Genomic DNA, 11,708 nt, shown 5'->3' on the forward strand with positions numbered 1-11,708 from the left:
TAACTTAACATCCCGTCATCGGTCTATTTGTCTTACTTAAAAGTTTGTATTTATGTTTTCGTGTTGGGTTAAAAAAGTTGTCAGTTGAATTAGTCTTAAAAAAATTCAAAATTACCAACAATATTTTTCAAAAAAAGAAAAAGTTTAGTTTGAAAATCTAGTTTTGTTAAATAAATTTTTAGTGGAAAAAAAAGTTACCAATTTTAGTAGCATTTCTTAAAGTTTTACAAATTTTATGAACGAAGTTAATTTGAGATATATCAAGATTCAAACATCAATTTTTACCAAATTTGCGTACTATATTTATTTGTAAATTTAATTTTTAAATGAAAAAAACGGACTGTTGGACTTTAAAAAAAAAACTACTGAATATCGCAAACAAGTTTTTATTTATTTATTTATAAGTTTTTATTTTTTGTAAAAAAAAAATGTCAATTAGATGTTCCTCAAATTTTTACTGAGTGTTGACAACAATATTTTTTAATAGATAAAAGTAGTTTAAAGCCAATATCTCAAAGTTTTGAAAAGATATTTGAGTCGAAATTCAATTTTTACCAACTTTGAGTAATGTTTTTTTATGTTTTTATTTTTTATAAAAAACTGTCAATTCGATTTTTCTCAAAATTTCATTAGTTGTTAAAAACTTTAATTTTCGTTGCACAAAATAGTTTTGGAGATAAAATCATAAATCGTAAAATTTTTGAGTTTACAATTTTTTTTCAGTTTTTTTTATTTATAAAAAAAACATTAATTGGATTTTTTTTTTCAAAAAATATATTTGTTTGGTATCACGTTACAATATATTATATAATATTTAATTCAAGTCTGTGGCGTTTTTGGTTCGTAAGCTATTTAGGGTTAATCAAAATTTTCACCTTTTTTTTTAAACTGCTATGGTAAAAAAAACCGCCCACGAAATTTTCTTGAGAGCCCTGTCTGCATCTTTATCTGTGAAACAAAATTTAGTTAAAGTCGATATCGCTTCTGGTTCTTGAGCTATGGACAACGAAAAAAACGTCGCGAACGTACGGACGCACGGACATACGGACGTACGAACGTACGTAAACACGCACGCACAGACATCTTCTAAAAATCTTTTTTTTTTATTTCGACTGGACCTTGAAACGTCGACAAATGTCAAAATTTCAATTCGACAAATCAGACTCATTACAATAACTATGGGAAGTTAAAAATTTAATAAAACAAATTTATTCGTCGCGAAAAAATTTTAGTTGATACGAACTGTCAAACTTTATTCGTGTGCCACATTATACACACTCGCAACGAATAAAATAATCGCGCGTACTTAACCTGAAAAAATCATTCTTGTTTTGGTTTCGGTGGTGAATGGTGTTTAGCTGTGGCTTCTTGTCAAAATTCATTCGCGACGAATTAAAAACTCACATGTGAAAGAAATGTCGAAATCGACGAATATTCGTTCATTCGTTGGTCGTGCTCATGTGAATAGTGCTTTAAAGCATCTTGCACATGAGCTACGAACTGCGAACTATGGATGTTCGCATATGTCGCACATGAGCTTTATTTCTTTTTGCAGACAGCGATTAATTGTCAATTTAGAATACCCCTTTTCAACAAACAAAACAAGAGTGGTATAATTTTGAGGTTAAGCTGAGCGCGAACAATTTATTCGTTGCAGTTTGGATCGTGTATGGAACGCGAATAGAGTTTGACAGTTTGTATCAACCACACATTGTTTTAACAAAATTGTTTTGTTTAACAAAATGCAAATTGTATTAGTGTCAATTGGTTTCCTATAATTTAAATGTGTCTTTGTTTGAAATTGACTTTTTGAAATGTGTAAAATCACATTTGTTCGTCCATTCGTTGCTCCCTTTCATGTGCACGACCCTTAACGCTTCTTAAAAAGTCCAAGCAAACAATCTTGCGAGGTTTTAAAGTTCATAAAAATTACTCGAAAACAGTTGTATGTATACAATGTAGTTAATTTAATTTTACATAAGAAAGATCATAACACTTTTGCAAGATGGCAATCTGTTAGCAATGAGTGTGGAGTAAGATTGGATTTCAGATTAAGCTCTCATCTTTATTGGGCTGGACCTAAGGTTTTACAACATTGGCCACTTCGTAATTCTTAGGTATTTAGAATCAATTAGAAAGCACACAGACTAAACCATCCCCCAACTGCAATTCGACAGAAATTTCCAGATTTCTATACCTCCCAGATCTTTTTGGGATGATAAGACATTCTTGGAGGATGAGTCAATCCATTTTTACACAGATGGGTCGAAAACAAAAGAAGGGGTTGTTGGAGGTGTGTACTCCGAACGACTGAAATTAAGTCTCTCATTCCGCCTTCCCAATCATTGTATCGTGTTCCAAGCGGTGATTTTGGCGATAAAAGAAGTCTTGTCCTGACTTAAAGATAACCTAATATCGACATCTGATATCCGTATTTTCTCTGATAGCCAGGCCGCTATCAAATCTCTGGACTCTGTCTCTACAAACTTTATAACAGTTTATAACCGTCGATCATCTCTTATGGAGATGGCGCAACAGTTTAATATTCACCTTTGCTGGGTTGCCGGGCCATAAAGACATTCCAGGTAACTGTAAGGCAGATGAACTCGCCAGGAACGGTACAGTACAGCATACCAATCGCTACTTGTAAACTGTTGCTAGTGCAAGTCGCTTTGAGGAGGGCAGGCATCAGGTGGAACAACATACCCACGTGTCAAGTCACAAAAAACATCTGGCCAACACTGGATTTAAAACGTTCAAGGTGCTTGCTCTCTCTAAGCAGATCGCATATAAGCTCGATAATAGGTGTCATAACCGGACACTGTCTAATAGAAAAGCACGCCACGAGACTAGGCGTATTCTCAAATGACTTTTGCAGAAGCTGTTTGGACGAGGAAGAGGAGGAAACAGTTCTTCATCTTCTCTGCACATTCCTTGCTCTAGCTCGAAAGGGAAGAATTACCTAGGAAAATTCTTCTTTACGTTTCGTAAGAGACTCAAACTGGTTCCATTGAGGTTAGGAGGAAGCCTCAAGATTCATGTGGTTTCACAAAGGGCCATTAAACTGGACTTAGTGTGTCCGTTTCCATCTTGGCCAAACCTAAGATTGGATGATGATTTCAGCAATGTAAACCATGTGAAAGAACAAATGTACAGCATAATAGAGAAAAATGAGGACATAATAAGGCATTCACTGATAGGAGAAGCTCATTCATACAGTGTATTAATCTACAGTGAGCTCACCTATAATCTTGGTCCCACAAATTATTTCAAGGATTCACTGAGTTATTAAGAGACATCCCTAATATTGAAAGCAAGATGTGAAGTTCTATGCACATCTGCTAAAATTAGTATTCAATGGTTTCTGGAGTTTTATACTTGAACGACTAAAACTAAAGTTTAAACTACCAAGAACTGATGGTGATGAAATTTGTCATTTTATTATTCCAACAATAAAACAAAACTACATCCTCTGAATTGTCACAGAAGGAAGATTTATAACACAAAATCTTTGTGAATAAAGCGGTGATGTTTGAATATCATGAAACCACGGAAGGGATCTTAGACAAAAACGCAAAAATCTTTTCTGAATGGCTTCGAGTCTTGTGACGTGTAGTCGTAGTAAGGTGACCATACTGTTCAGGCATATTCCAGGAGTGGTTTCACAAATGAAACAAAAAGTAGTTTTAAAACATATGGGGCAAGGAAATCACGACCAAATCTCTTAATGAAACCGAGAACTCTATTTGCTTTTTTAACTATGAAAAAACAGACGAATTTTGTATGATCGAAACCAAGTCATTTATAAATAAAACAAATAGAATAGGACCAAGGTGACTACCCTAGGGGGACACCAGAATTTACAACAAATTAACTTGATTACTCTTTACGAAATTTAACACTGTAACGTCTATCTTGCAATGATGAGGAGGTCCAGCTTATGAAATAGTCGTTAAAACCTTTCTCTGATAATTTTAAAAGTAATGTTTTATGACACAATTTATCAAAGGCCTTGCTGAAATCTGTAAAGATACAGTCTACTTGTTCACGTTTTTCAAAAACATCTAAACAAAAGCACGTAAAGTGAATCAGATTTGTAACAGTTGAACGCTTTTTAAAAAAACCATGCTGGTTATCACAGATAATTGAACTACAGTGAAACGAAAGGACGTTAAATACGATTGACTCAAACAGTTTAGGTATCGCAGATAGTTTAGTACTCGTCGCATGATGTTTAATGCGTTAGACTGTTATTCAAGGGGCCACCTTTATTTAAAAAAAAATATTTTCGCGGGATTGACAAATCCTTCAAGAGCAATTCTTGTTATGAAAAAGTGCTCTCTCAAATTAGCCGTTCGGCCTTAAATTGTAGGTCCCTTCCATTTCTGACAACAGTACTCGCACACAGGAATGGTTGAGAGTTGTAAGTCACTAGGCCCTGGTTCACAACGAACTGTTGCGCCACCCAATTTATTTATTTTTTAGATAGTTTAGCAATAGGCCGGTAGTTAATTATTTCATTTTTAAAACCTTTTTTGTGTACTGGTAACGTTTGTACGAGTTACTGAAAGAGTGTAGAAAAGAACACATAACGGGTGTGCTAAATACGCAGCACATATCTTTAAAATAGATTTACATAACTCTTACAAAATAATCTAAGAAAAATTCTTGGACTTTTGTAGAGAAATTTTAAATACCTAGCTTTGTTAATTTTATTGATGATGTTTACAGGTTTAAGTTACTGTTTTTCTGTTGCACAAATAATACAATACTTTTGTTAAGAATTTGAATTTAATAATTCCGAATTATTTGAAATATACGTTTTGGAGTTAAATTGTGATGATTTCAATATTGAACTTTGATTATAACTACCTGCTCGATTGTTAACATTATTTTTAAACTCTGTATACATATAAACTTGAAATGATAGAATTGGATTTGCCTTTTTCTGTTGAAAGCCGTTTTAACGTAAATGGTTCATCATTGAGACAAGTAAAATTAAGAAGACGTTTCGATAATGTTATGAAATACATACCTACTATAAATATTTCAACTGAATTTCGAAGTTGAAGATTATAAAGTTGGAAAACCATTCCTAATTTAATTGAAAAAAGATACATCACACACGTGTTTTTTTTAATTAAAAAAAATAATAATTCAAAAGCCCTTAAGTGATCGAAACTAAAAAAAATAAAACATAATTCCGGATATATTTTAAAAACATATGTACATACATGCTTTGTTCTTTTTTTTTTTCTTCATTTGCTATTTAAAATTATAACATTTATTTTAATTTTTGCTATTTCACAGATCAACAATTCCTACAAGTCGTAAAAATCACATTTGAAACATTTGTTTGACAAAACTACAATAGTTAAAAAAAACAGAGCTCTGAGGTTTGTTCCTCTTCTAACTATTGTCGTTCATAAATGTTGACCCTGAGGCTCAATAAGAGTAAACTCCAATCCAGCTTCTATTCCGCAATCTTATCCGCAATCCATTGTTTTTTTTTTGACTGGGCATATTATGTCTTGCCATGAGCAACTTTAAATGTCACATTTGACATTAGAAACGGTTAATCTGTTGTTTACTTTTTTGTTGTTTTTGTTGTTTACTTCTTTAGTGTCGGTAGTAGTGGTAGTAGAAGTAAGGGAACTTCATGATTTGGGGCGCACCTACTCAAGGACCTTATTTCGTAGGATGTCCGTCGACAGCTTTGAAGCTGTTCTGTGCCTAGTAATGATAACTTTGAGTTAATGAATTTAGGCACTCGACTTTTAATTTAAAAAAGACTGTAGAAAATGGACGCTCACCACTACATACACCACAAACGTCAAATTTGAGGACAGGATTTTGATCCGCTCGAAAAATCCAATCTGCGATGACCGGATCATGGACTGGATGTTGGATTGTTGGTCTCTATTGGATTATTATTACAGGCCGATAGTTCTGTCATCAGAAAAGTTCAATGGAGACCCCAAGTGGGATTCTTACTGCTTGTGACGTCATCACATCGTTCGTTCGTGAGCTGAGTTGAAATTGTTAAACTGTCATAATGAATGATTTGTTTTTAGTTTGACAGGTCAACAAATTCTAACAATTGTCGATCCAAAATTATTCTTATAAATTCGCACAATTCGCGAAAATAACACTTTAACAATTTTGTTGTCATACAAAAATATTTAACAATTGTTCAAAAAAGAACAGACTACTGTGGTGCGTTAAAACATGTCATTAGACAAAACGACATAAGGGACTTAAAGGTAAGGCAAGTTTGTAGTATCTGGCCAACTGCCAAACAATTACCTTCAAATTAATTCAACTTTATTGAAAAGTTGTCTGGAAAATTAGTCAAGAGAATTCACTCTTACTACGAAGTCAAGTATAATTATGTCAAAGTTTCAGCTGATCGTGTTGAAAGCTAAACTTATAAAATTTGCGATTTATTTATTCGCTGCTCGAGTTCAATAGGTTTTTGTTTATATTTTTATTTTAAGATACCTTATTGAACAAGTTGGATACCTAAATTCGAAAGCTTGCAAAAAATAAAAACAACTTTCAGTTGTTCACAAAAAGGAGACAAACATTTAAATTGCGAGGTAATTATTATCAATTGATTACTTTAATAATTCACTGAAAAAAAAACAAATTTGAATTTAATTGTCGGTTTCCTTCAAATATGTTGAATCAGCTGTTTTTCAGATACCCAAAATTATATATTTTTGCAGATGAAAGCCAAGGAAAGGATAGTTTTTGACATATCCCAGCTGTTGGAGTGCTCCAGAAAAATGGTTTACAACGAGGTTTGGCATTTTGAAGGATTTGGAACCATTCAAAACATCGAGCAATGTCCTCGTAAAAGGAAGACCATACCAAAAGAATACAAAGTAATTTATCGTTTGTCAACCAATGATGCGTTTCAGAGCTCCAATGCCATCCGCAACGAATTGAAAGAAAATTATCATCAAAGACGGAAAGACGCCCGTTTAAATGAAAAATATTTAGGTGGTTGCGTTGTCCAGCAAAAGATATTCGTTTAGAAAAAACTTGAAAGCCAGATAAGAGTTTGCAAAAACAAATTTGAAAAAAACCACTCAGTTTGTTTACACGTGTACAAAAGTATCCTGGTTTACCATATGATTCCATTTTCAGAAGAAAATTAACCACTTCTATGAAGATTTATGTGTGATAAAAGCCCTGAGCACACATCACAGCTAGTGAAGAATTGCTTAGAGGTCAATAAAATTAACGTTCTAAAGTGGTCAGTGCAATCACCCTATCTTAACCTGATCGAAAATTTGTGGAATGATGTGTAACATCAAACTAAAAAAAGAAAGCCGAAAAATTTGCAAGAATTATGGCAGTTCATTCAAGATGTATGGTATGGCATTCCAAGAAAACGATGTCTGGCTTTTGTTGAAAATTTTCCTAGAAGAATCAATGCAGTCATAAAAAACAAAGGATTCCCTACAAAATGGTTAATCCTCTATAATGGCAAGTGGCATACATTAAATGTTATCCACCTAAAACTTAAAGTGTGCTTAAAAAATGTCCACGTAAAAAAGGCTGTTTTAACAAATTTTTAAATTCCTTTTTTACAGGTATATCTTGTGCAATGTTCTTTTCGATAAAAACCTATATTTCATCATTTTGCATATAAATAAAAGAGGCTGGGATGCGACCCACACTGATAACTTCCCATCCCGTCTGTCGATTTGTCTTGCTTAAGAGTTTGTCTATAGGTACTCGTATCAATTTTTACCAAATTTGCGTACCATTTTTTGTAGATATTATTTTTTTATGAAAAAAACGGACTGTTGGATTTTTATATAAAAATTACTTAATATCGAAAACAATATTTTCTGTGGAATAAAATAAGTTTGAAGCCTATATTTTTAATTTTTTAAAAGCTATTTGAGTCGAAAGTAAATTTTTACCAAGTTTTGTTAAATTTTTTTTAGGTTTTTAATTTTTTGTAAAAAAAAACTGTCAATTCGATTTTTTTCAAAATTTTATCGAATATTGAAAACAATATTCTTCGTTGCGCAAAATTGTTTTGGAGATGATATCATATTTTAGTCGTAAAATTTTGGAGGTGACAATTTTTTTTTTCAGTTTTTTAGATTTATAAAAAAAACGATACTAATTGGATTTTTTTCAAAAAATGTACTTCTTTGATATCACGTTACAATATATTATATAAAATTTAATTAAAGTCTCTAGCGTTTTTGATTCGAAAGATATTTAGGGTTAACCAAAATGTTCACCTTTTTTTCAAACTGCTATGGTAAAAAAAACACCCACGCAGTTTTCTTGAGAGCCCTTTCTGCATCTTTCTGCCTTATTATCTTTATAACAAAATTTATTTGAAATCGATATCTCTTCTGGTTCTTGAGCTATGGATGACGAAAAAAAGGTCGCGAACGTACGGACGTACACACGCACACACATATTTCTTTCTAAAAATCTTTTATTTCGACTCTAGGGACCTTGAAACGTCTAGAAATGTCAAAATATTCAATTTGACAAATCGGACCCATTACAATAACTTCCTATGGGAAGTTAAAAATGTGATTTTGCAGACCAAACGCTATGGTTATTTTTCTCATCTTGAAGCTTTTTGGGGAACATTATAGTATTAATGGTATCAAAATTAAGTCTGCTTTTAGTTTTAATCAAAGGAAATACAAAAAGTGTGTCCACTTAGCAGCAGCTGAGCTGTGAGGAATTAACATCAAGTTATAAATGAACTTAACTAAATTTCGAAAACAATATTCATATAAACCGTTTAATGATAACCGCCCTTTTTCCAAAATTATGAAATTTATATTTTATATGTTACTTTTAATCTTGAGATGTGATGACTTTGAGATGTTGAGCCATCTGTCAATAAATTGTGAAATGAATGCATTCAACGTGTGCATTCAATGATCGTGCATTTGTTATGGGGTGCGTTCAATTAAATACATTTATGTACCGTTTACAAATTAAAAGTACCAATGGCTTGTATTTTATTTTAAAGAATAGAGTCGAGTTTTTTTTCAATTTCTTAAAAAAAGGGACCAAATGGAATAAGAAATGACCATGCAACCAAGTAAGAAAATTATCATCAAATTTAGTCGAAAACGGCCAAACTGACAACCGTTCAGTTTGCTTCAAATTTTCCCCCACTCCATTTTTTTTGGAAAGGAAAGGTGACTAATTTTACACCATATGCAAAATTAATATGCAATGTTACACTATACATACATTCATACATATATCGTGGAAACTATTTAATAGGCCATTTAAATAATTCCATTGTCAGAAATGTTTGTTAGGGAAACTTTTTGATTTGACCCGTTTTTTAATTTCACTGAATTGGGGTATAATATTTAATAATACAATAGATATGAAAACAAAATTAAATGATACATTTTAAAATTAACAAGTTTATGAGAATGTTCAATTTGAACTTAAAAAATGCAGTTTGGAACTTTGTGACTCTATTGAAATATGTTAAAATAACACTGTTCTATAGAGCCAACTACGTTTTTAGCAATATGTTTAACACCCCACACATCAAACTCCTTGGTATGTTTGTAATATAATGCCGTACATACAAACATATATAATTAATAATAACAAATTATTTTCAATAAAACTATTTCAATAAGCTTCGATTTTATTAGGATAAAGATTTATACGTACATACATAAAACCAATGCACGTCTCCTCAATTTGTTAACAAATTTACATATTCCCGCACGTAAATAGTTAAAATGAAAAGAAGTAGTTGGCAAAAATTTCTAATATCCTTATTTTTACCTTTTTATCGAAAAAAAAAACAAAATAAATGTTTAGCCTTTGGTTTAGACCTTCGTTTAAAACAAACTAAAATCTATAAACTACACTTTTTTTCTTTAAAGTGTTAAGGACATTTTAGGAATAGTGAATTTTGTTTTATTTTTAAATACGAATCATATACCGCACACCTGTAGTGTATGTAAAATGCACTTTAGGGTGGCCCTTAATTTTTAAAATGTTAGTAGGTGCCTAGAGTGGCTTGCTGAGTTCAAATTCAAAGTTAATAATTAGTAACATCAAAAAAGTTCAACTCAAAAGAATTGATTGTGTTAATATTACATAATTGTATTTTTCTTGGATTAGATTTTAAGGCAAGTCTATGCGCTCTGCGATATGCAATTTTATACATTGCTAAATATTCACCATCTCAACCTTTATAAAAGGCCATAACTATATCCATCATAATCAAATGTTTAGAATTTGCTTCCGTAAGCCAATGACCATTTTACCGTAAAATCAACTTTAGCTACGCAAACTATCCTCATCTCTATTTAACTTTTCTTTTAGAATGGAGGTACAAACCGATTGATGGCATTAAGTTTCCAAAAGATACCTACAGATTGAGTGGTCACTTTTAAACGATCGATTACTATTGACTCTTGATCTATAAAACTAAAAGTCATACTACCAGATTAAATACCTTTTAAAAAAGTGTTTAAAATTAAGGACCACCTTAATATACATAAATACAAACTAAAATATATTTTGTAAACAACTAAATTGCTTGTAGGAGTATAATTATCCTTTGTATCTGCAAAATTATCATAGGAATGACCAAGTGATTTGCTTGAAGTTCCATGATAAATTTCTTTTTCACTGTCATGTTGATGTTTAAAAAAATTAAATATTCTTTTATGACAACAGAGTAAGGTAGAGCATACCTACTATGGATTTTTTTTTAAAGTTTACAAACAAAAAACAAAAAAAGCCATGCTGCTTTACTGCCGTCTGCCTAGTTGACAAATCATAAAAAAGATAACATAGCTCAATAACATATTTAAAAACTTTCATTTATAATAATTCTACTTCTATAGAGAAGAGCTAGCCTGCAGAATTGATATAATTTTTTAACTTCTATATTGTTAAGCAGGTGTATAACTTGATTTTGCGTCAGTATTTCGCTACCAAAAGCATTCCTTCTTATTTCTTTAAGAACTGGACATCTTCCAACAAAGTGTTAAACATCCATCCTATAGAGCTGCCTGTATATAGGTTCTGTGGCGTCATTCAAGTATTTCTCTCGTTGCTTTATGTCCACTGCGGAAATGAGCTAGTATAAAGAAGCTTTTAAATCATCCTGGTTATTACACAAAAATTAAGTTCTATTCCACATTCTCTCTCTTCAGTCTAAAAATTCGCTTAATATAGTATCGGAGAAGTTTCTCAACTGTTTCGTATTGTTTCGTTCCCTAAGTTTGTGCCGCGTATAACATGACAGACTCCGATACCGCTTCAAATATCTTGAACTTGTTGCTTTGTGCTATACTTTTGTTAGAAAAACATCTTTTCCAAATTGCACTAATTGAACCTTTAGCCTTAATTAGTTTCTCTCTTAGATGAATTTCCATGCCATTAGTGTCACCAGCCAGCTGTTTGAGCATCAACAAACCATCTTCTGCATCCGAAATTAATTTTCTATTTCTATCGAAATAAATCTTTATTTCGCAAATTAAAAGCATTTCTCCTCTCATTTGACTTTTGATATTCCGATTTCGAGAACTTATGTGTGACCTTAGCTTATTTAAACGATTTCTTTGCTCTCTTGCTGGTGCCGGATAATCCTTATGAATTGTGATACCAGTGTTTTTAATTTGGATTTTGAACGAAGTACCTGGAATACATCTTCCCTGTTGGACATTTCA

The sequence above is a fragment of the Eupeodes corollae genome, chromosome 3 (genome assembly GCF_945859685.1).
Source record: "Eupeodes corollae chromosome 3, idEupCoro1.1, whole genome shotgun sequence".
NCBI lineage: Eukaryota > Metazoa > Arthropoda > Insecta > Diptera > Syrphidae > Eupeodes > Eupeodes corollae.